The 23,576-nt window shown below is 35.4% G+C and overlaps 2 long non-coding RNA genes across 2 annotated transcripts; both read right to left on the reverse strand.

The window, feature by feature from the left end:
- Positions 1 to 473: 473 nt before the first annotated feature.
- LOC125261340 lies at positions 474 to 11,787 on the reverse strand. The gene is made up of 3 exons (XR_007183269.1): positions 11,719 to 11,787; positions 2,796 to 2,863; positions 474 to 2,625 (listed from the first exon to the last, which is right to left on the reverse strand). It is a non-coding gene; the product is annotated as an uncharacterized LOC125261340 (long non-coding RNA).
- Positions 11,788 to 22,127: 10,340 nt separating this feature from the next.
- Positions 22,128 to 23,114, reverse strand: LOC125261339. Its single transcript, XR_007183268.1, has 2 exons — positions 22,419 to 23,114; positions 22,128 to 22,200 (listed from the first exon to the last, which is right to left on the reverse strand). It is a non-coding gene; the product is annotated as an uncharacterized LOC125261339 (long non-coding RNA).
- Between the last annotated feature and the right edge of the window lie 462 nt (positions 23,115 to 23,576).

Raw genomic sequence — 23,576 nt, forward strand, 5'->3', positions numbered from 1 at the left:
TGAAGGTGAATGAAGGTCTTACAGGTGTGGAACGACATGAGGGTGAGTAATGAATGACAGAAATTTCATTTTTGGGTGAACTAACCCTTTAAAAGGCTTAAAGGAGTAGGATAAAAAGATACATTTGTATTTTATTTTAACAGTAATAAACTGGAAATCAAGTTTACAGCAAGCAAACTGTAGGAAAACAGTCACATATTGGCAAACCTGCTTCCAGTTTACTTTAAAATTACTGTGAAATCACATTGCACTTAATAGAAAAAAAAAATAAAAAAAAAAATAAATATGCATACTCAATTAATGATCAGGAGAGTAAATGTTGAACTGAAGTGTTATTTTATTACACACACATGATGATATAGTGATGATCTGAGTTTGAGTTTAATGTCCTGTTATGATAGAATTTAAAGGGTTTCTGTTACCTGAGTTTTTTGAGGTTACCTTTTTCCTGAAGAGTAGAGCCTGTGCTTCAGTCCGCAAAAGAACAAGAAACACTGATGTTGGAAGAAACAAATGATCTTGTTTTATATGATTGTAGGAAGTATAGAGGATAGGAAGGAATTCAAAATGTAAAAAAAAGGGATGTGAGATACCTGCTGGGGAATTAATTTAATAGAGATGTTATAGGATATAGTATTTCGTATTAAAATAGAACATCATTAGATAAAAGAATATAATTTAAAGTTGCTCTGATCTGTTTTGGATCATAAGGGGTTCAGCGTGGAGGAGCTGAACACACAGAAACACCCAGTACCTGATCCTGATTTAGAACTGCACACAGGATGCAACGTGCAAAGAAAGAAAACAAAAAAAGAAGAAGAAGCTGATGTTGTGCAGCTTGTTATTAAAAAGCAGTAACTGTGTAGTTGCTGATGCAGTGATAAGATGTTTGTTAATTAATTGACAAGATGATGGTTTTATTTATTTATTTATTTTTTATTTGGTTCACTTTAGGAATTTTTCTTAGAGTTCACAGTTCACAGTTTTAATATGCTCACAATATTAACACATTATATTAGTTTATAAACTTAAATGGCAATTGGTCATTTATGATAATTTCTGCAAAATAAGTGAATTAACTTGAGTTTTGATTAGTACAACTGTGCTGCCAGCATTTCACAGATAGTTTGTAGAGATTACAGATAATTTTTACAACAGTAAAAACAAGAGTATACTTTGCAGATGAAGCTGCTGCCAGTTGATTACTGCAAAGTTTTACAGATTTCCACAGTCCTATTGTGACTATCAGTAAGTAGACAGAGATGCAGGTTGTAAAAAGGTTTTATTTCAGCTGATCTTGTTAAGGTGACATTCTTATTTTCATGATTCACATTTCCTTTTTAAAAGTGTCACATTTTCAACCTGCTATTGTAAAACAATTACAATACAGAATCAGTGCAAGCACATGTGATAATGAAGAGTATACAGAAATATGATGTAAATGTGAGTGAAGAATATCTAACATCTTATCAAAGCACAGATCCGTTATATATATTTTTTTGTAAACACAAGCTTTTATTTTGGATGTGGTTAATAGCGATAAATCAATTTGAAAGCCCATAAAGAGATGAACTGAGCCAAATTGCACAGATAAGCTGCAGAGTCCAGAACACATAAAATACTTGTTTTGTGAGGAAAGAAAGAAATACATAAACATAATGGTTCAGTTTCACAGAAAGGGTTTAGCCCAAGTTAGGATTAGGTCTTAGTTCAATTAGGATATTTAAGTAACTTTAATAATAATAATAATAATAATAATAATAAAAAAAAAAAAAACGAAAAAAAAAAAACATTACTGGTGTGCATGCATGGCACTGGCAAAACTATGGCACTGACACATTTTAAGATCTGTCAGTACAAGTTGCTTTCAGTTAAAAAAGCTCAAACATGAATGGATTAGCTTAAGCCTTATCTGTGAAACCGGGGAAAACAGTGAAAGCAGTTTAAAATCAGTGAGATGTATAAATTTTCCATTTAACCCATTTTAGCCCACTGGCATTTTTTTAGATGTTTTCCATGTTTTATGTCTCAATGACATGCAAGAAAACATCCAAATAAAGGATTTCAAGAACAAAAAAAGGTATTCACTTCCTTCCTGTGACATGAAGCTGTTAACTTCTTCATGATTACAATGGCCAGCTAGTTTTCACTGAAGAAATCAGGATTTATTCACTTGATTAAAGGCTACTTGAAAGGCTACTTGGTTGGTCTTTTTAGTAACATTCAGTTCACTTTCCTGTTTGCAATTTCACTCATGTGATTGAAGACCTTGTTCGATATTGTTGCAATAATGTGTAAATGCCCCATTTTTTTGGCATGACCACGGATCTCTTAATCCTTTTGTTGCTGTATGATGAAACCCCTGCATTGCTCACGTAAGAGAAAAAATAAGGAAATGCAAGAGGTTGTTTATGCTCACAATCAATTACAGTACATGTTGAAACTTGCTGATTGAAAATTTTGGTTTTATTATGATCAGATAAAGCACTGCATCCTAGAAATCTCTCTCCTTTCAGTTTATTTTGGACTTAATGGCTTGTAAAGAAATGGCTTGAGATGTTTTTCACACTTACCAAAAATGTAGGGATGTCATCGTGTTCCACATCGTCAAACACAAATGCAGACCTTAGGTAAGAAAAATTGGGTTGTGTTCTTTATGAATTAATTGAACTCACTATGCTGAAACTTTTATCTATCATAAGTATCTAAATTATGCACATTGTTTCAGAGTTAAAAATAATAATAATAATAATAATAATAATAATCCACACATAACCCCACTAAAAAACACTGACCTGGATGATCCATTTGATGTCTTGGGTGAATCCACACAAATTCCCAGATGTGCAGAGAGATATATTCCCTGGTGTGGAAAGCAGAGGTCACAGGTAACATGAGAAACATCTCTATATGCCTTTTTCTCTTTTCTTTTTGTATAACTTTAATCTCCGATGCATTATTATACTAACAAAAATTAAATGCACATTTATTTGCATCCCTGTCATTTTTGTGTTAGTTCTGTAAGTGTCTGACATAGTATAACTATAGACAAAAGAATATGGTATTTGGTTAGGAAATGTTTTGAGTAGGACTTTTAGAGGCACTTAACTAATAATGAATTGTCTTTTTAAATGTAAAACAAAGATTTCGTAAGATTTAGGATACATTTATTTTAAACTTCATACAGTATACTGTAGTAAATATAACTGTAATTAATTTCTTCACCATTTTATTTGTTAATTCTCCTTTTCAAAACTGTGAAAATAAACTTGTGTCCAAGTCCCACAAAGAGAAGAGAGGGCTGTAAGCCTTAAATAATAAAAAATAAATAATCTCCACCCTGTCACATACTGAATGTTTGAATGTTTAACCCTTTTTTAATATACTGTGTGCAGAATTATTAGGCAAGTTGATTTTCTGATCATATTTTTTTTCCAAGCACATTTTACCAATTCCAATCCACATCAATCTTAATAACTACTATTAATATTGTTTTTTAATCATTTATAAGTGATATATAATTGTTCATAAAGGCTGGAAATGAAAAATGCCTTATATTCAGGTGTGCAGAATTATTAGGCAGGTTTTCTTTTACAGGCAAAATGAGCCAAAAAAGAGATTTAACTCAGACTGAAAAGTCAAAAAATTATTAAATGCTCATGAGAAGGACGCAATACTAATGCAATACTTGAAATTGCGAAGTTAAAGCATGACCAAGGGACAGCAAAATGCTCATTGGGTCAGTGGGGTCATACAAAAGCAGGTGGAAAAGGAAAGACACATGTTAACTGCAAAATAATTAAGAATTAAGGTGAAGAATTAAGTGTGAAACCATCAGGAACCCTTTAGTCTCCAGAGCCACCATTTCCCAGAACTGCAACCTACCTGGAGTCTCCAGAAGTGCAAGGTGTTAGGATCTCAGAGACTTGGGTTAGCTAAAGAATCCTAAAAAATGACCCGCACTTGATAAGAATCACAAGCTGAAGTGTTATAAAATACATGAAGACTGGGTTTTTATAGGCCTTATAGACAGACAGATTGAGAGTGACTCCAGAAGGACCAGCACCACATCCTCTTGTACCACTGTTTGAAGAATTTATCTTCCAGAATCTGCCAGTTTTGGAAGATCATTTTTAGTCCATATCTGCAAGACAGACATTTCAGGATAAGAGATGGACTAAAAGTGAACTCCCACACCTTACTGCCAGTAACAGATTATAATTGGTGCTTTGTCAAATAAATAAATAAATAAATAAATAAATAAATAAATGTGAAAGTGTCTTCCTAGTGCTCTAACTTTAAAAATTTTTCTATGCTGTCACGTCATCAATGTGACGTCTTCCGTCTTCCGTCTTACACGTGGACTCAAAGAAACACTCCATGACGAGCGAACAGGTAGGCCATACTTTTTTTTAACTATTGTTTACTATTTTACTAAGTTTTTATCAACTATTGTTTTAAAACAATGCATAAAATGATGTGATTATATGATAACTTTTGTCATTTTATGTGTTTATGTATTCATAATTGCACATTTTAGTGAGAACATTACTGCGGAAGTAAAGCCTGCCAGATGCCTCGAAGACAGAGAAAGAAAGCACTGTAAGTTAGATCTGTCATTATCAGTTGCGTGAATATCAATGTCAATATTTTATTTTCATCTTTTTTATTAATTTATTTTTTATTATTATTATATATTATTTTTCTACATAGTCTGAGAGGAACGATAATCAAATGTACTCAAAGAACAACTTCTAATCAGGTAGGCCTTAAAGCTAGTGACTTAATAAATGAAAATTATATGATTCCATGAAAACACTTTTTTTTTTGATGTATTCCTTTATGTAATTGTACAATTTGTTTCAAGGTTGTTACTGACAACAGCACTGCTGAAGTAAAGCCTTCCAGGTGTTTGGAGGAGAGAAGGAACACTGTAAGTTAGATCTATCATATACAGTTATCTGTATATTAAAAATCTAATATTTTTTTATGAGCAACTGTTATTTTTCTAATCACACAGACAATGGAGATGAAGTCAATGTTTACTTCATTCCGGAGAACATCAAGAAGAAGAGAAATCAGAAACGCCCTTTTGAAATTTTTCATCTACACCCCAAAAAACAGTTTGGCCAGTTTAGAGCGTGTGGTGATTGGGAAGGGTCTGCTGTAACAAAAATTAAAAAACTGGCCAAATCTGACTTAAACATTGGCACCACTATTAAAATAGAGAATTTTCACCACTATGCGAAAGTAATTACTTTTCTCATTGAACAAAAAAAAGAAGATAGGAAGGAAATCTTCTTTGAAGTTGGTGGATACACAGTAGTGTTGAACCCAAACAATCTGTACTGTTCAATAAAAGATTCTGACATAGAATGCTGTTACGCAACAGTGAATCCATCAGAAAAATTCACTAAAAAATGTTCTGAGACTCTCTGGAACTACATGATGGGGAACGACACATACAGTTCTTGTATAAATCAACCTCAAGATGCCATGTTAGTATGTGCCATCTTGTTCTCGGAAGTGATAAGGAATCCTAAAATGTTTTTCCATAATATCCTTCTGATGCAGTGTGTTAAATCATGGCATGACTTTCATGACAATCATCCCATGTTAACAGGAGGAACATGGAAACATCAGGGTAACGATGAAAAAACACCAATAAAGGTTATAAAGAGAGAACAAGAAAGCCTTATCTATTGTGCCAACAGAATGAGAGACAAGGCAAACGGCGGGTATGGGCAGTATTTCTGATACATGTATTTCAAATACGTATTTCAAATACTAAATAGTATTTTGTATTTTGTATTTGATAGGGTTGATGAAAATGGCTTTGTATTTTGTATCAAAATACTTTAGTGTTTTGTATTTTTGTATTTTTAAAATACTGTAAAATACTTTGTAAGAAGTCTACATGATGACATCATAAAAATGTGGCCTCTGATTGGTGCCTACTCTATGGTTTGCAGAGACTTGTTGCGATCAGAACAGAAAATTGATCCATATGGAAGAAGGTGGTCAAGAAATGTGCAGGCTGTCAGCTTTACATCAATTTTTTTTGTATAAATTGCTTTAATTTTTACCAGTTCATGTTAAGTTTTGGAGTTCATTTTAGTAGCCGAGGCTAAATAGGTTACTAATTTACATTTGAAAAATGTTCTTGAAAACTATTATACCGAGCAGCAGCCCCCTATATTTATGATTAACAATCAAATGATTAATTAGTTAGAAACTAGTTGCTATGAATACAGAAGCCATGAGCCATTATTTGTCATTGAGTCAGTGTTGCTGAGGCAAAGTAGGCCCTTCATTACCAAACACCAAATAACTAATTAGGATACAATTATGAGTCATTTGCAAACTGTTAAACAGTAAACTGTTGGTTACATTAAAAGTAACGTTCATCTGGGAAATCACATGTGAATATTTGATCTGTTAAAGCCACAATATGTAAATTTTTGCCGCTAGAGGTTGCTTATTATTTATACATGGTGTGGCTGCTGTATTTTGTAGTTTATTTCGACTTAAAATTAAGGTATTTGGTATTTTATTTTAAAATACTTTTTGATGTATTTTTTGCCCAACCCTGGCAAACGGAAACTATATGTTTAATTAGATAATTGACCATTACTCAACATTACATTACATTATCTCACATCTGACCATTCCTCACATTTTTACTTTACTTCTTTTTTTTTTCTTTTTTTTTGGTATTCTCTCCCATTTTTGTCTAGTTGCCTTGTATTTTGTAATAAATAATAACTAAAAAATAATAATAAATTGTATTTTTTTCCTACTGCCTGTGTCATTGCCGTTTTTGTGAGTCGTTGCTGAACAGTATTAAATGGACAAAATTAACAAATTGTATGATTAATATTGGTCAGACATTTCTTATTTTCAAATTTATGGCCTATACAGTACATACAACATAATTTGCCATCATTAAAAACAGCATGGATGTTGAATACACTGAATTCTTGGTAAATGCTTGGTGATCAGCTGCTCAACTCAAGTCTATTAAAGTTATGGCATATGTGTGGAACAAGAAACACCTTTTCAAGCTACTTTGCAGGGCGTTCTCTTGCAGTGTTGCCAAGTTCACTTAAGCAAATTTGGGTTTGGCTCATGAAGTGCACTGTAAATGATTTATGTTGTTTTCACAGTAATATACTGTGTTCTCAACAATTCCCTAGTGTAGAATCTGAGTACAGTATGCTACTAGATTTTGTCGTTTTCACAGTATTATTACTGTATTCTTAACAGTTTGCAACCGTATAAGCTGTGTACAGTATGATACTGTAGCTCCTTTGATATTGGGGTTATCCTCTGGGGATCAATATGACCTTTGACAGTGCACATTTTGAATAGTGATGTTGACCTATGGCCCTTTGGGGTGTCTTCTGGGGGAATAAATTGATGATGGATCGTTTTGAACTTTGACAACATATTTGAGGGGTTGCATTCCATCTCATGCCTGATTCCATCTTGATTTCTCAGGGAATAGTGCCTGCTCACTTATACATTTGGAAAAAGTTATTGCTATTGCAGATGGGACTGTGATAGACCTTTTAATACTTATAATGTTTAAATAACTTGTCTGGGAATATGTCACCTTCACACACGTTAAATGATGATTCAGATGTCATTATATTTGTTCTTTGGATTGCCGATGACTTTTGAGGTTTTAAAAGGACATTTGAGCGAAGCAGCATGTTAACGGGGACTATTTTATTAGCTTGGATCAAAGATCTCTGAGGACCTCTACAGGGCACCCTGTAAAATACCGTGATTTATCTATTTAAAAGTAGATTAAGCTAAACAAAAGAATATACAAATTATCTACTTAATATGATGTCCTCATACTCTTACAGTTTGTACTAAAATATCAGCGTTGTTAACATTGGATATGCGTTAGCTGTGTATTGTTTGGAATAGCCATTGGTGCGTCCTGACGCCAATACAAATGGAGAGACCTTTTGTATTTGTGTACAGTATGCCATCAGAAACGTTACGGTCATTTTAAAAGCTTGTTTAAATAACATCATGTGAGGGAAAATAGCAGCTTCACATATGGAAAAAAAACTTACCAAATGAGTCTGTTGTCTTAGGGTCGCACTCTGATGGTTTGTTAGTTGTACTGAGGACTGCTGGAATGTCGTTTTAAATTCATTTTAACTTATGCTTTTCACGTTCTACGGTTTTATTGTCTCTGTATTTTTTTTTTTTTTTTTTATATTATACTGCACTTAATTAATGTAAAACGCTTGTTTAATGTGATTTTAAAAATATATATGTTTTCTACGCTACTTAATTTCTGTAATACACTTTTAAAGGATTAGTTCACTTTCAAATTAAAATTTCCTGATAATTTACTCACCCCCATGTCATCCAAGATGTTCATGTCTTTCTTTCTTCAGTCGAAAAGAAATTAAGGTTTTTGATGAAAACATTCCAGGATTTTTCTCCTTATAGTGGACTTCAATGGCCTCCAGACGATTGAAGGTCAAAATTACAGTTTCAGTGCAGCTTCAAAGGGCTTTAAACGATACCAGACGAGGAATAAGGGTCTTATCTAGAGAAACCATCGCTCATTTTCTAAAGAAAATGATTGTTATATTATTGTTAGTGTTATATACTTGCACTAGCATATTGCATATGAGAATTTAGTTCAAACTTTGACCTGTGGAGGGCAGTAATACACTTAGCAGTGTCTACACTGCTGGAATTCAAATAGAGAAGAAGAAGAGAGCTGGTTCAAGATGAGCATTTATGGTTAAAATATATAAAAAGAAAAAAAAAGAAAAAAAAGAAAATTACAGATCGTTTTGCTAGATAAGACCGTTATTCCTCGTCTGGTATCCTTTAAAGCCCTTTGAAGCTGCACTGAAACTGTAATTTTGACCTTCAACCGTTTGGGCAACAGTGAAGTCCACTATATGGAGAAAAATCCTGGAATGTTTTCATCAAAAACCGTAATTTCTTTTCGACTGAAGAAGGAAAGACATGAACATCTTGGATGACATGGGGATGAGTAAATTATCAGGAAATTTTAATTTGAAAGTGAACTAATCCTTTAAAATTGATAAGGGGAATGATGGGGAATATATATGATTTTTTTTCTTACTAATTTTCTTCCTATCCATCATCAGAAATTCAAAATAATAATTGAAATTTAATTATTTACGATCATCTTTTAATATGTGTTTGGCTTCTGTTGTTGCATCTCCATAGTTTGTCCACCAGATAGAGCCAAACTGTGTCATTTGTCATTCATTTCCTTTTAAATTCATTTTAACTGATGCTTTTCATGTTCTAATTAGGCAATATACTATGCATAATACTAATAATAATAAGAAGAAGAATATAAATTCAAATATATACATTTAAAGATTGTATTGGAAGTTGGTTTTTTAAAATATTTTTGTACGGCTTTAAATGAATTTATTCTATGATACTAAAAGAGTAAGTGTAGTTTTAACATAAAATATACTTCTGTTTTATCATACCGAACTAGAAAATTTGTGTCAATAATAATTAATAATAATTTATGCATACCATTTTATTTAGTTTTAATTTTTATATGAACATGAAATCAAAAGAGAGTGATATTTTCATCAATGACCAAAAGATGGCGCTATAGCTCTATTAATACTCTATCTGATAAGGTCCAGGTGGTTCTAGCGTGTTTTACGACCCCAAAAGTCATCGGCCACCCAAAGAACAAATATAATGACATCTGAATCATCATTTAACGTGTGTGAAGGTGACATATTCCCAGACAAGTTATTTTAAACATTATAGGTAGTAACAGTCACAGTCACAGTCCCATCTGCTATAACTTTTTTCCAAATGTGTAAGTGCCCAGACACTATTCCCAGAGAAATCAACCTGTAAAGTGTTCTCTAACCCCCAACACCCTGAGGTGTAAAATCTGAGACTGTCACATTACGGGGTGCAAGAAGTTTTTAGATTTCGGTATAAACTAATCGCATTTGAAAACCATTTACTTCGGACATCAACAAGTAGGGAGTGCTTTCCCTGCTCTCTGAAAAATCTTTAATAGTGTTTTAGCAGCACACTTAATGTGCCATAGGTCAACATTGCTATTCAAAATACGAACTGTCAAAGGTCATATCGATCCCCAAAGGATAACCCCAATGTCAAAGTTCTAGGGTGATACAACAGTCAACTGTGGGGGAGGGGAACATCGTGGGTGGTCAAAGGCAGGGCCGCGTTATCCTAATGGGCAACATGGGCTGCAGCTGGGGGGGCCCCGAGACAATGCTCTTTTGCGTTTTAAAACGCATCGTCGCAGGCGCAGCGGACACGCACGCAGGAATACAACCAGGACAGTGGCGTAGCGTATGCACGTGCATATGGGCCTGGTGGATTGGTGGCCCGCTATTACAGACTTAACACCAAGGTATACTTCGGGCGTTCACATCGCGTAATTTTCGTCATCAGGAGGGTTCGCGGACAGGGACGTCCGCACTCCCTGTCGGCGTGCAGCCCAATTTTCATGATGGAGCGGACCGTGTGTGTACTGTACAACAACCCATGCGAAAGTGAATTGAGTGCTTGAAAACAAAAGTCCACTAGATTACAGAGACAAAAAGTCCACTACTGCACAAGATGTGAATAAATGTAACTCGTACACTCGTTGGGGTGGATACTTTATATTCAACGAAATAAAATGCACATAAAACGTGATGGAAACAAATTTAGAGAATAAACTAATAGTACATTTATTAGGTATAAAACGTGCATTAAAAAAAGTCTGTGACCGAATAATTAATCAACTAGAATAATCTTCGGACACATCGCATCTGAAATGATGCTATGACCAATCTGAAATTCCAAAGGCAGAGTCGAATCAGTTGAATTTAAACTTGGACTTGTTAAAAAGAGTTCGTTAGCCCAGGGCCCCGCGAAGGCTTAACGCGGCACTGGTCAAAGGTCGCGATCAATCATTTTTGTCATATGGTGTAGCATATGAACTTCTGACTTGAATTCCATAACTTTTTGTCGGCATGGTCTGAAAATGAACTGGTTAAACATCAACTGGTTAACATCAACTGGTTAAATTTTTTTTGTGAAAATCGGAGCAACAGCCTAGGAGGAGTTCGAAAAAGCAGATTTTTAAAAAAAATTCAAAATGGGGGGAACATTTTCATGACGGAAAATGACATGCCATAGGGTGCTATCGGATTGTCGTGAGCCAAGGAATCGGAGGAAAAAAGAAAATTCATAACTTTCCTGCAAGTGGTTCTATCAGCTGTTCTATTGCTTTAGACTCAAAATCAAAAGAAGAAGAAGAAACAGAAGAATACAACAGATACAGTAGGTGCCTACTCCCCTTCAGTGCTTGGCAACTATTAATTATAGGGACGCCAATGATTACAATACTGTAGGTGCGTATTCCTTTGGTGTTTGTCCCTAATAAAAAAAAATAATAGTAAAATGTTGTACCTTATTTTACAGTATGCGTAATACTCCTGTAATTTTACTGTGGTATGAAATACAGCAACTACTGGATAATTGTTGTCAGTAAGTTACTATTAATTTGACAGTAAACATTTTACAGTGTGAGGTTTTTATATTTTTGTATAATTTCCAAAATACAGCACTGGAATACATAATATGAGCAAAATGTTACTGAGAAATTGTTTATGGCAAGTTGTCATCCTCTAACATAAAAGCATATAAATCTCTTACCTTGTAAGAGGAACAACCTCAATGACCATGGCATATAGTGAGAGTGATTCAGTATGACAGAAAGTCAAATGTGAAAGTGAAATGAGGCAGTCTCTTCCTGGTAAGTGATTTAAGAGGGTGTATCCATTTCTGGTCATCTTTAGCTACTTCTAAAGTTTAGTTGGAATAACTTTACAAAAGTAAAGTGAACGTTTTTAAGTTTTCAATACCACAGCTCATGTTCATTTAACCTAATTTGACTTATTTTCTTAGTTAAACCAAATAAATAATTATTTATTTAAATTGTACATAATTGTTTTATTTTAAATGTTTCAGCCATGTTTCAGTTGAGAACTTTTCCTTCACAAATTCATTTTGTATAATAATTGACTTGATGTCAGCCACTGAAACATCAACTGCAAACAATTAAATTAAATTTCTCAAGATCTGAGTAGAGAATGATTAAACAACTTCAAAACAGCTTTACTTATTTATTTAATTATTTATAATTGAGAAAAAAAAAAAAAAAAAAAAACGATGGAGAGTAAGTTTTGAACATAGTAAAGAGGTGGTGGTTGTTGCGTGCATGTGATACACATCCTTGTTTGTGTAACAAATCAGATTAAAAATGCTTTTCCATGAGCAGAGCATCCTGCTTCTATGCAAAACTGCTGTGCTTTCATTCTTTAAGTGTAAATGCTTTTATTTTAAAAATAAAGTCAAATAAGCAGATGTAAAAATATTAAGCATTTAATCAAGTCAAAATTTGACAGTACAGAATGCATATGAACGCAAAGTACAAGAAAAATGTTTCAGACTTGCTCAATAACTGGACAGGAACACTGTACTGTACATTATTCAATTATTCACATTTGAACTCCTAACTGACAATGCAGCTTTTATGAAAACTTTGTGAAGAGTCAACAATTAATCAAGCTTGTCCTTTGAATTCAATTAAATGTGCCCCATGATGCCCTTTTCAGATGTAATATAAGTCTTAGGTGTCCCCAGAATGTGTCTGTGAAGTTTCAGCTCAAAATACCCAGATTTTTTATTATACCATGTTTTAACTGCCTATTTTTGGGTGGGAGAAAAAATGTGCTGATTTGGTGTGTGTACACCTTTAAATGCAAATGAGCTCGTGCCCCGAAGCTCGCGACTCCAATACACGGCATAAATAATACAGAAGTTCATACAGCAAATATATCTCAAAATGGATCATTACAAACTGTTTGTGATGCAGCATATCAGATCATGTAAGTATGGCATGTATTTTGTGGATGTTTGCAAACATTCAATTCTGAATGAGTTTGATAGTGTGCTGCACAGCTAAAGTGGCTAAAGCTACACACTGTTAGTGACTCAATAAAAATGAAGATGTGTTTATGAATTATACAGACTGCAAGCGTTTTCGGGTTAAAAATGAAAATAACGACATGGCCCTGGTCCCTGTGAATACAGTAAGAAACAATGGTAACTTTAACACATTTAACAGTACATTAGTAAAATGCTAACAAAACACATTCAGAAAGACAATTTACAAACATCACAAAATATATCATGGATCATGAACAGTTGGTATTGATCCATCTGACATTTTTGCTATTGTCCTTGCTTGCTTCTTCAGAATACCTGCAGAACTTCTGATGATTTGACTGTGCAGGTCCACGTTAATACTGCCTTGCCTAGAACATGGGCTGGTTTATGCAAATTTGACTTTTTTCAGTGGTCTGCATGCACGAGATTTACATTTGAAGGAGGAAACAATGTTGTCTAAGGTGTTGGATGCGACTACCTTAGTGAACTCTGTACATTGTCTGGTTCCGACTGTAGAGCCCGCGCAGCAGAGAAAATGGGTGAATGTGAGACGGGATAGTCGCGGGGCAAAACACAGCTGTTCCATTCCAGTTACAACATCAAACAAGTTCTCCCCACTCAGTGATGCACCCACTGATAATCCTGTTGAAAGTGCCCTAGTTATTGGCGATTCTATTACACGGAACATGAAAATAGAGAGACCCAGGGCCGTTTATAGCCTTTTTGGCACCCTAGGCGAGATTCCTATTGCACAACCCCCCCACCCCCCAACCACCCACGGCTCCACCCTCCCAACACCATACCAATGATTTGCACCTTCCATTAAAAAAAAATAAAAAATCATAACATTAAGGAAAACATTTAATAATTATTGCAAAATTGCCCAAATTCAAGTATGTAAACATATATACTGTGTATTAAACTTCAGCAGAAAAAGAAGCAAATAATTTAAATGCAAAAAAAATAAATTACTTTAACAAAACAATACATTACGTTATCAGCTATAGGTATTATACAACAAAACACAGTTCTCTCTTTTCAATAAAACAACTATGCACATCCATGTTCAAAGGAAGTAACCGGTAAACTACTACAAGGACTTAAAACAAATTGACCTTGACATATTTGAGCATATGTTTACTATTTTGTTTGTACCATTAATATAAAATTCTCCAGCATAAACAGATTCTCATAATCTACACACCCAAATCACAATGCCTGTCTGTCTGTGACTTCAACTGCACTATTACAGCATAAAGAAATGCATTTATTTTATGTTTTTAAGTTGTTTTTTGATATGCACTGAATTCATGTAAAATTTTTATTTTATAATTTTTTTGTTTTGTTATTTTTCTGTTGAAACTATGTTTGTTTGCCAGGTCCACGCTGGTTGTCAAACTTGTCATAGTTATGACACTATCACGGTCAATTTACACTAAACAGCCATCTCTGATAATAATTTTTATTCAACTTTATATGTTATAATATTCCGCTGCTGAAATGAGCATGACGTGGTAAATCTGTCCCGTGCTAATATGCAGTGTCATGTTTTGCTCATGATGATGGAGCGACTAGCTTGTAGTAGAACAGAACAATTAACCAATTAGTAACATACCTATATTTCGCTTTCTTTTTCTCATCCTCTTTTTTTTATTTTTATGATACTGAGCACCTGATGGCTTTGACCTTTTCATGATGATGAAACTAAAACACTTAATCCAGGTAAGCACGGATGACGACGTTCCCTGCCGCCTTCTACATCTCATTTCTCTATTCTCTTCCTCACCAGGGAGACTTGTCACTCAGAAAATCACAAGTAGGCCTAATCATAATGCCTCGAAATAGCAAAAGTATGAAATAATAATAAAAGTAAAAGTAATAATAATAATAATAATAATGATAATAATAATAATAAAATATAAATAAAAAAATATCTTGGTGGGGCGGGGGCTCTCACTGGCGCCCACCAGCTGTTTGCGCCCTAGGCGACCGCCTAGTTTGCCTATGCCTAGAAACGGCACTGGAGACATCAGCCACCATGGTCACATGTATGCCGGGAGCCAGAGCGCCTGACATCAAAGCAAATTTAAAAGTGCTGGCTAATGCTAATCGTAAATACTCTAAAATTACAATTCACGTCAGTACTAATGATGTTCGACTTCGCCAGTCGGAGGTCACTAAAATGAACATTAAAGAGGTGTGTGAACTCGCAAGTACGATGTCAGACACTGTAATTTGCTCTGGTCCTCTTCCTGTTCGTCGGAGTGATGAGATAGTTAGCAGATTATCATCACTCAATGGCTGGCTGTCTAAGTGGTGTCCGCAGAATAATATAGGTTTCATAGACAATTGGAAAAGTTTTTGGGGCAGACCTGACCTGTTGAAAAGAGATGGTATTCATCCCTCCCGGGATGGTGCCGCTCTTCTCTCTAGTAATAGGGCACAGTAATAGTCTTAGAGCTGAAACATGACAAACTGGGGCCCAGGTCAGGAAGCAGACAGACTGGCTAAACTGACTGTCTGCTAGTCTTACATCACTGTAGTCAGATAAATCCCAACACATAGAAACCCGTTCACCTACATATTATCAAATATAGACTATGTCTGTACCCCGAATTAATAAATAGGTCAAAGACGTATTACAATTACAATTCCCTAAAAGGCTTTTTTTATGTTCACTGGAGTGTCACGTATGCCCTTATATTAGTTATATTCACGAACAATAGTCAATAAATAATTTTTATTGTGATTGATATGAATGTACACTAGTAAAATGTCATTCAGTATAACACTATGGAAAATGGGCATAAAATTATTATTATTTTTTTTAAATACACTTAAATCACAAGGTTATATGTCCATGCTTAGATGTGTAGAAATATAGCTACCCAGAAAAAAATGACATTATTTTATTCTGAATACCACATATTTGATGCATCATAGGTACAACTCAATTTTTTTTTTTTTACAAATATTTCATGTCTTACACTGAAAAAAATGCTAATATTAAAACTCCACTTCATCCTTTGAGATTTGTTTACATCTCTGAGTCAATAAAACAAAATTATTGTATTTTAATATAAAATACTAGTGTTATACTGTATAAAAATATTTTTGTTACCCTAAATGACAAGTAACATTACGGCCTAAAAATATTGATTAAATGTGAGTCCTTCAGCAATAACAGTACTGATCCTATTAACTATTATTAGTAGCAGCTATAGTGTTTTTCTTTTAGCTAATTTATAAAACTGTGTAAAAAACTGGAGAAGATGTTTAAATGTTAAATCCATTAAATGTTATTAATAGTAGGTTATAACACTTAATCAAAGTTTAAAAGTAAAACCAACTCTACCAAACTTGTACAGTCTCAATTTGAAACAGCTATTAAACTAAGCAGCTAATATAATTCATAATCAATTTTAATCCATAATTGTATGTGTGTAACATTAACTAAAATAATCCATCAGTTATACCTTAACTGCAGGTATAATTAGACATTTGCATCAGTATAAAGATAATGTGCACTGAAAATGCCATAAAATAACTGAATATTATATTAAACTTTCATACAGCAAGTAAATATGAATTGCATAATTTAGATGTAAATTACTGAAACGTGGGATAACAAAGCCACTGTCATTCAGCATAACTGTTACAGGTGTATGCTGAGAGATGAGGCGAGTTTGGAGATCCACAATACAAACGGGGTTTATTCACAATACCAGAACACAAGAACAACATACACGGTTAAAGCAAACAATAGAACAGACAAGGAGTGCAGGAAACGTGTCCAACTTAAAGGGAGTGCTGACGAGGAACAACAGGTGCAGGGAATCCGGGGAGATGGCAGGAAGACTGACGATGGGTGTGAAGACAGGTGCGTGGAACAGGAGGAAACTGGGAAATGGAGTTCGGGACAGACGTGGATGTAACATTACCTCCCCCTCCCCCAGGTGCAGGTGCAGGTGCAGGTGCAGGTGCGGGGGGTAGGCGGGTGCAGAGGTCTCCAGGGCGGTACTAGGTCCTTGGCCCTCATGGCGCCCCCCCCCCCCCCCCCCGCCCGCCCGCCCGCATGTGCTTTTGTCTCAAAGGTTACTAGAGGGTGAAAAAGAGAAAGAGAGAGATTTGCTCACTTTATCACATAGATAGAGGGTCTTCAATGGGTCCTCTTTGTAATGTGTCACACTGTCACATGATTACCATCATGCAATATGCTTTAAAATGTTTTATTTTTTTTATCTTTGTTATACTGAATGACATTCATGAAACACAAAAGTCAGGACAGATATTATTCAAGTTTTCAAATATATTGTAGATACATTATGTTGCTATTGCTGCAAACACTTGCACAATTATGCCATGGGTGTTCATTTATATTTTTAGGATGAAGTTCTACATTTTAAAAACATTTTTGTCATTAGAATTTTAATCCGGACAGTTACATTGAATTACATTTTGACACTTTAGAGCTCAATAACTCCCTTAATTTAATAGTTTGCAACACATATATTTCTGGGTCAAAAGAAGGGTAAGAGTTAAGTGATTTAATAATATATTTACACATATTTATCTTTTTATGTTAAATGAATGGCCTTCGGACAACAAATTTAGACGTCTCGTCTTTGACCCAAATACAAAAAAAGCTCAAACCTATTTAAGGGTAAAAAATTTAATTGATGTTCAACAAATGAAAAACAGATATAATACTGATGAACAAATGATAAAGCTCGGTTTGCTTAATATTAGATCCCTTTCTACAAAACCACTCTTTGTAAATTATATGATTACAGATCATAATCTAGAGGTGCTGTGTTTGACAGAAACCTGGCTGTTACAATGTTGCTTTAATTTATAGTAATATCTTTAGTATTACTCAAAAGTCTTTTAAATATAATTCCTTCGAAGTGATGGTGCTTTATGTAACGCTATGTAATGTAAGCGACAAATCCCATTTGACATTTGTGCTGTATACAGGCCACCATACTGAAGTAGTGCTAAAGTTAATGCGATAATTAAAGGGCATATTGCAGGTTAGAGCTTCAGTGATTCAATGTATAGAAAAATAATGTATGAAATAGATTTTCTTGAAGAAACACGTCTAAATACGCTAATTAGGCTTCTGGAGTCGTTTTTTGTGAGAGAATTTTACTTCCGCATCTGAAAAAAAAAATGCCAAATCGGAAGTGACGTAACTGAAGGGAGCGCGATCAATATAAACAATAGGAAAACAATGGATCACAATGACAGTTCGAACGCTGAGGAAATTGTAAATGTTTATTCATACTCATATAACAAACCACAGCCATACAATTAGCCTGCTATGTGGTCAAGAGAGCAGGGACAGGCCAGGATTAGACAGAACAACGATCAAAAGAGAAAAATTGAGCTGTTGTGTGAGGAGAAGCAGTGGAGAACAGAGACCGGTGTTAGCTTATATACACGTTAGCTAACGATATGTAACACTGTTCTCAAATCACAATATTGTACAGATTATTATGAATCAGGCAAAAGCAAACCTAATGGTCATCTAGGAGTAACGTTATTGATTACTAATAACAGAAACGAATAAACTTCCTTAATATCCGTCCACACTAACGTTACGTGATATAGCGGTTTCTCATCACGACTGATTTGGTAACCTTAGTTAGCAAATGTAAAAAAAAAAGATAAAAAAACAAGACTTACGGTGCACCATTCACATTTCATCTCTCTGACGGATCCGTGATCATGTCTCCCGCCGGCGGCCGAACACAAGTAGTGTTACTGTATGTGTTTCTTGTAATGTTATCCTTTATTCATTCATTCTGTGTTAAGTTTATTCAGTGCCGATCACTGATAGTGTGAGGATGCATGACGTCATGATTATGTAGTTGTGTGAACCTGAATGTATAAACAGTCAAGTTTAGGCTACATACATGGCATGAATGAAATTGGAGTACATTACCAGCACTTAATTCAAAACTATTTTGTGTAAGTGTGAGACTGTATGTATTTGTGAACATAATTTGTATTCATCAGTGTTGAAATTGATTGAAGTAAAAACGGTGAAGAAGCATCGCGTGTATAAGTTTATTCATTTAATATCATTATTTACAGTAGTATTACAATGTTGAACTCCATCATATCGCCGGGATGATGATAATCCTCCGGTCTATGATAAACGCGTTCTTCGAAGCAGATGCAGAAGTGAAGTCCCGTCTCTTCACCTGCACAAAACACCCCGGCACGGAAGATAGCAGAGTCCTTTTTCGTGTTATTAAACCTCTGTACTCGATGTCCTGACAGGCTGGAGTTTGGGCAGCCTCCACAAACACAATAATTTACCATGACGATGATAAATAGAATACAAAAACTACCGAAAACACACTAATTCACGACCGCTGTCACTGAATACAAGCCTATTCTGCACTGAATCAACACAGAGCTCTGCGAACATCTCCCTGTAGTGACGTAAAATGACGCAATGCTGAAAAAAAAGCGTTTTTTACAGAGACCGTCACTTTATCTACTAAATTCATGCCCTTATGTTCTGCAAAACATTTTTAAACCCTGCAGTACCTTTTTATATGTTTTTTTTGTACAAGGTTATATATTCATCTCGAAAAAAATGTTTAACCTGCAATATGCACTTTAAGTGATGATTGACCATTAGTAGTGACACCTGATGTTAATAAGCAGAATCTTTGAAGGAAAGAGAAACAACAAGAACCGAAAAAAAGAGACACTGAAGCACTTTGTTTGATTGTCACCATTGTTGAGGTTCATATGTGGATACTTGATGTGCATGTGTTTAAAAAAAAGAAAAAGAAAAAAAAAAGAAACGCACGTAAGTGTTGAACTGAAGTGTTATGTGTTTTCACACACTGAGTTTTGTGAGGTTACTGTTGTGCTGGAGAGTAGAGCCTGTGCTTCAGTCTAGCAGAAGACCAAGAAACACTGAAGTTATGTTGCAGTTTGCTTTCTTTAAAAGCAGTAACTGTGTAGTTGATGATGCAGTGTTAAGCTGTTTGCTAATTAATTAAAAAAAAGTTAAATAGATTTTTTATACTTAATACTTTGAGATTTTTTTTTTTTAATTGAAATGAAATAAGTTCACAGTTTTAATATGCTCACATTATTAGCACACTATATTAGGTTATAAACTTAAATGGCAATTGGCCATTCTATGGCAGTCAGTTTCTGCAAATGAAGTGAATTAACGTTTTTTAGTGCAACTGTGTTTTACAGATAAATTACAGGACAATGTTTTACAGTAAAAAAAAAAAAAAAGTAAAAACAACTTTGCAGGTGAAGCTGCTGCCAGTTAATTACTGCAAATTTACACTGCAAAGTTTTACAATGTACATACAGTACCATATTCAGCACAGGGACATTAGACATGTAACCTAAAAGCACCACTTTTAGTTTGTAGGCAATTTAAAAAAAAACTGTAAAACAAATATGTGCAAACATGTAAATTGCTTACACACTAAAAGTGGTTCTTGAGGCCACCTCAGTGAAACCATTCAAACGTGTGTCTGTTCTTCAGTTCAAGTCACTAGACACATCACTTACTCAACTAAGAGCTCTTGTGTTTCATTTGGGAAACACTGCCATTTAAATCCCACATTCATTTCCCAATTACCTACACCCAATGATCATGTGTGAAAACGTACATAATTCGTTCACTTAGAAATCAAAACTCAGTGTTTTGAGAAATAATTTTTACCTCTTTGCATTTCTGTAAAGTGTACTTTGTTCTCTTAGAAATCAATACTTCTAAAGTTAAATTAAATAAAATTCCCACCCTTGCATTTCTGTTTATTTTGTAAATATATTCTGTCACTGTAAACAATTTACCATATAATTTACAGCAATTTACTGGCAAAAAGTTGCAATAAAGTCCTGTAAAAATATTGTTAATTGCTGTGAAATAGATTACATTATAATACTTCAAAGCAATTTACAGTTAATTGTTGTATATGAAATACAGTAATTTGTAGTTTTTTACAGTAATATTTAGTAATTTCACTAGTACAGTACAGCATTTACCTGGCAATAAAGTTCCAATGAAGTTGTCATTAACATCCTGTAAATATATTTGTCACAGAAACGGTCTCTGTGGCTCCCTCCGATCACCACCTGAGGGCACCATCTCCGGAGTACTAGTCATCTCATGGACTACATTTCCCATACCCTGTACCTGGGCTGATTAGCCACGCCCACACTTCCACCTGCTGCTCTTTCCCAGGACTATAAATGACTCTCAGCACCATTCATTATTCGCGAAGTCTATGGCGTTATTTTACTGTCAATTGTCGAGAGCACATTATTGTGACGCGAGAGCATATCAATGTAATGCGCAAGCGCAAATCTGTCCGCTCGCGCGCGGATTTCCTCTGCTCTCGCGCAAATCTGTCCGCTCGCGCGCGGATTTCCTCTGCTCTCGCGCAAATCTGTCCGCTCGCGCGCGGATTTCCTTTGCTCTCGCGCAAATCTGGGCGCGCGCTCAAATATACAGTGCTCTCTTATGAACTGCCTCTCCTCTCGCTCAGATATTGCGTGTGCACGCTCAAACTGTTTCCTGCGTGCTCAAACGTGTCCTGCGCGCTCAAACTGCACATGTGCGCTCACGAATCTCTCCGTGCTCTTGCAGAAATTAATTTGCTTTTGGATTAAATGCTGTCAAAAGTTATAAACCAATCAGAAGAGACGACTGATCCATGAAAATGCTACATGGAATCTTATTGGCTGAGAGTGAACTGCGCCTGGAATTCTTTCGACAAAGATATGTATTTTATTTATTCACAATTTAATAATATTTATCAAATGTAACCTAGTCTAACTGCATCACATTACAGGTCAAACCCCTATTTATCTAAACAAACAAACAAAAAATGTTTCTTAAAGTTATTGTGGTCATACCTTTTGTGTTGATTTTTTTTTAAAAAAAATAGGTAACATTTTACAATAAGGTTTTTATTTGTTAACATTAGTTAATGTATTATCTAACATGAACTAACAATGTGCAATACATTACTGTAATTGAAAAGGAGTAAGGAGGAGGAATGTTCAGGTAGCTAGTTTGAAGCCAGTGGGGCTGTCGGTAAGAACAGGTCCAGTCTAGTCACTCAGGTTCACAAGGTTTTTATTGCACATCCAAGGGTATTGTATATTATATATGAGCGTGTGAGCGTGTGGTTTCTACAAATTGAAACAGAAATACAGAGTTTTTTAGGTTTAAATAATAAACAAATCAGTTACAAAGCAAGTACAAATCTTCCACAGTCATATAAACAAGAAATGAGGCAACCTACTCACAACAAGTTAACTAAGCACATGCCTAAGCAGGAAACAAACTTGAAATGCATACTTAGGACAAACTTAAACCAAATCTCTAAATATGAAACAAAAGCACTTACATAATCAGTTACGCACACGCAGGAAATCAAAGGGAGTAAAAGTCAGTCCCCTGCACAGAACAGCCACATACAACAGAAATGAGAAGCTGTGGGCACAGGTGCAGCTAATAAAGCCTGAGGGGAGTCCTAATTGACTTGATTGGTTGGGTGGAGCTTAGGGCTAATAGGGAAATTAGTATGCTAGAGGGGTGTGGCACTTATTTTGAGGCTGCAACAAAAAAAACTCCTCAACAGCCGCCCCCAAATTTGTACAGCAAATTTGACAACTCAGGGGGTATCAGGTAGGGCTGGGAGAGGGATAAGGTGGGCAACAGGTCTCGTGTATGTCCTGTCCTTGACTTGGACATTAGCAACCCTACAACGGCCATCTGTGCTGGGATGGAGGGAGGTGATTTTACCCACTGACCATTGGGATCGGGGAAGTTGAGGATCCAGAATTAGCACAACAGTGTTAGGTTGCAGGTTAGGATTGTCTGTGCGCCATTTCTGTCTGGACTGAAGAGAAGGGAGGTAATTTCTGAGGAAATGGGCCCAAAAATGGTCAGAGAGGATTTGACTATGCCGCCATTGACGGCGACTATACAGCTCAGAGTCTGGATAGGTTACCAGAGGAAGAGAAGCATCATGCTGCCCCATCAACAGCAAGTTAGGGGTCACAGGGTCAGGATCAGCAATGTCAGATGACACGTAGCCTAAGGGCTTAGAATTTAGAATGCCTTCAATTTCAATCATGACTGTGCGTAGTACCTCCTCACTGACAACTTGAGCACCTAGGGTGGTCTCCAGGGCAATTTTGATGGAGCGTATTTCACGCTCCCAGGTTCCACCAAAATGAGGTGCGTGTGGAGGATTGAATTTGAAGGAAATCCTTTGCTTGGCTAGAGCTGCCTGAAGGTCAGGGGTTAGGGAATGATAGGCATCTAGAAGCTCTTTCCTGCCTCCAATGAAGTTGGTACCTCTATCAGAGAGTAGTTCAAATGGTTTACCTCTGCGAGCAATAAAGCGCCGGAGTGCCATTAAGAAGGAATCCGTATTCATGTGACTGAGTAGATCAAGATGCACGCACCTAGTCGTTAGACATTTGAAAATTATTCCCCACCTTTTCTCAGCTCGTCTGCCTATCCTTACTGTGTAGGGCCCGAAGCAATCCATCCCAGT

Source organism: Megalobrama amblycephala, unplaced genomic scaffold (genome assembly GCF_018812025.1).
Source record: "Megalobrama amblycephala isolate DHTTF-2021 unplaced genomic scaffold, ASM1881202v1 scaffold399, whole genome shotgun sequence".
Lineage (NCBI taxonomy): Eukaryota > Metazoa > Chordata > Actinopteri > Cypriniformes > Xenocyprididae > Megalobrama > Megalobrama amblycephala.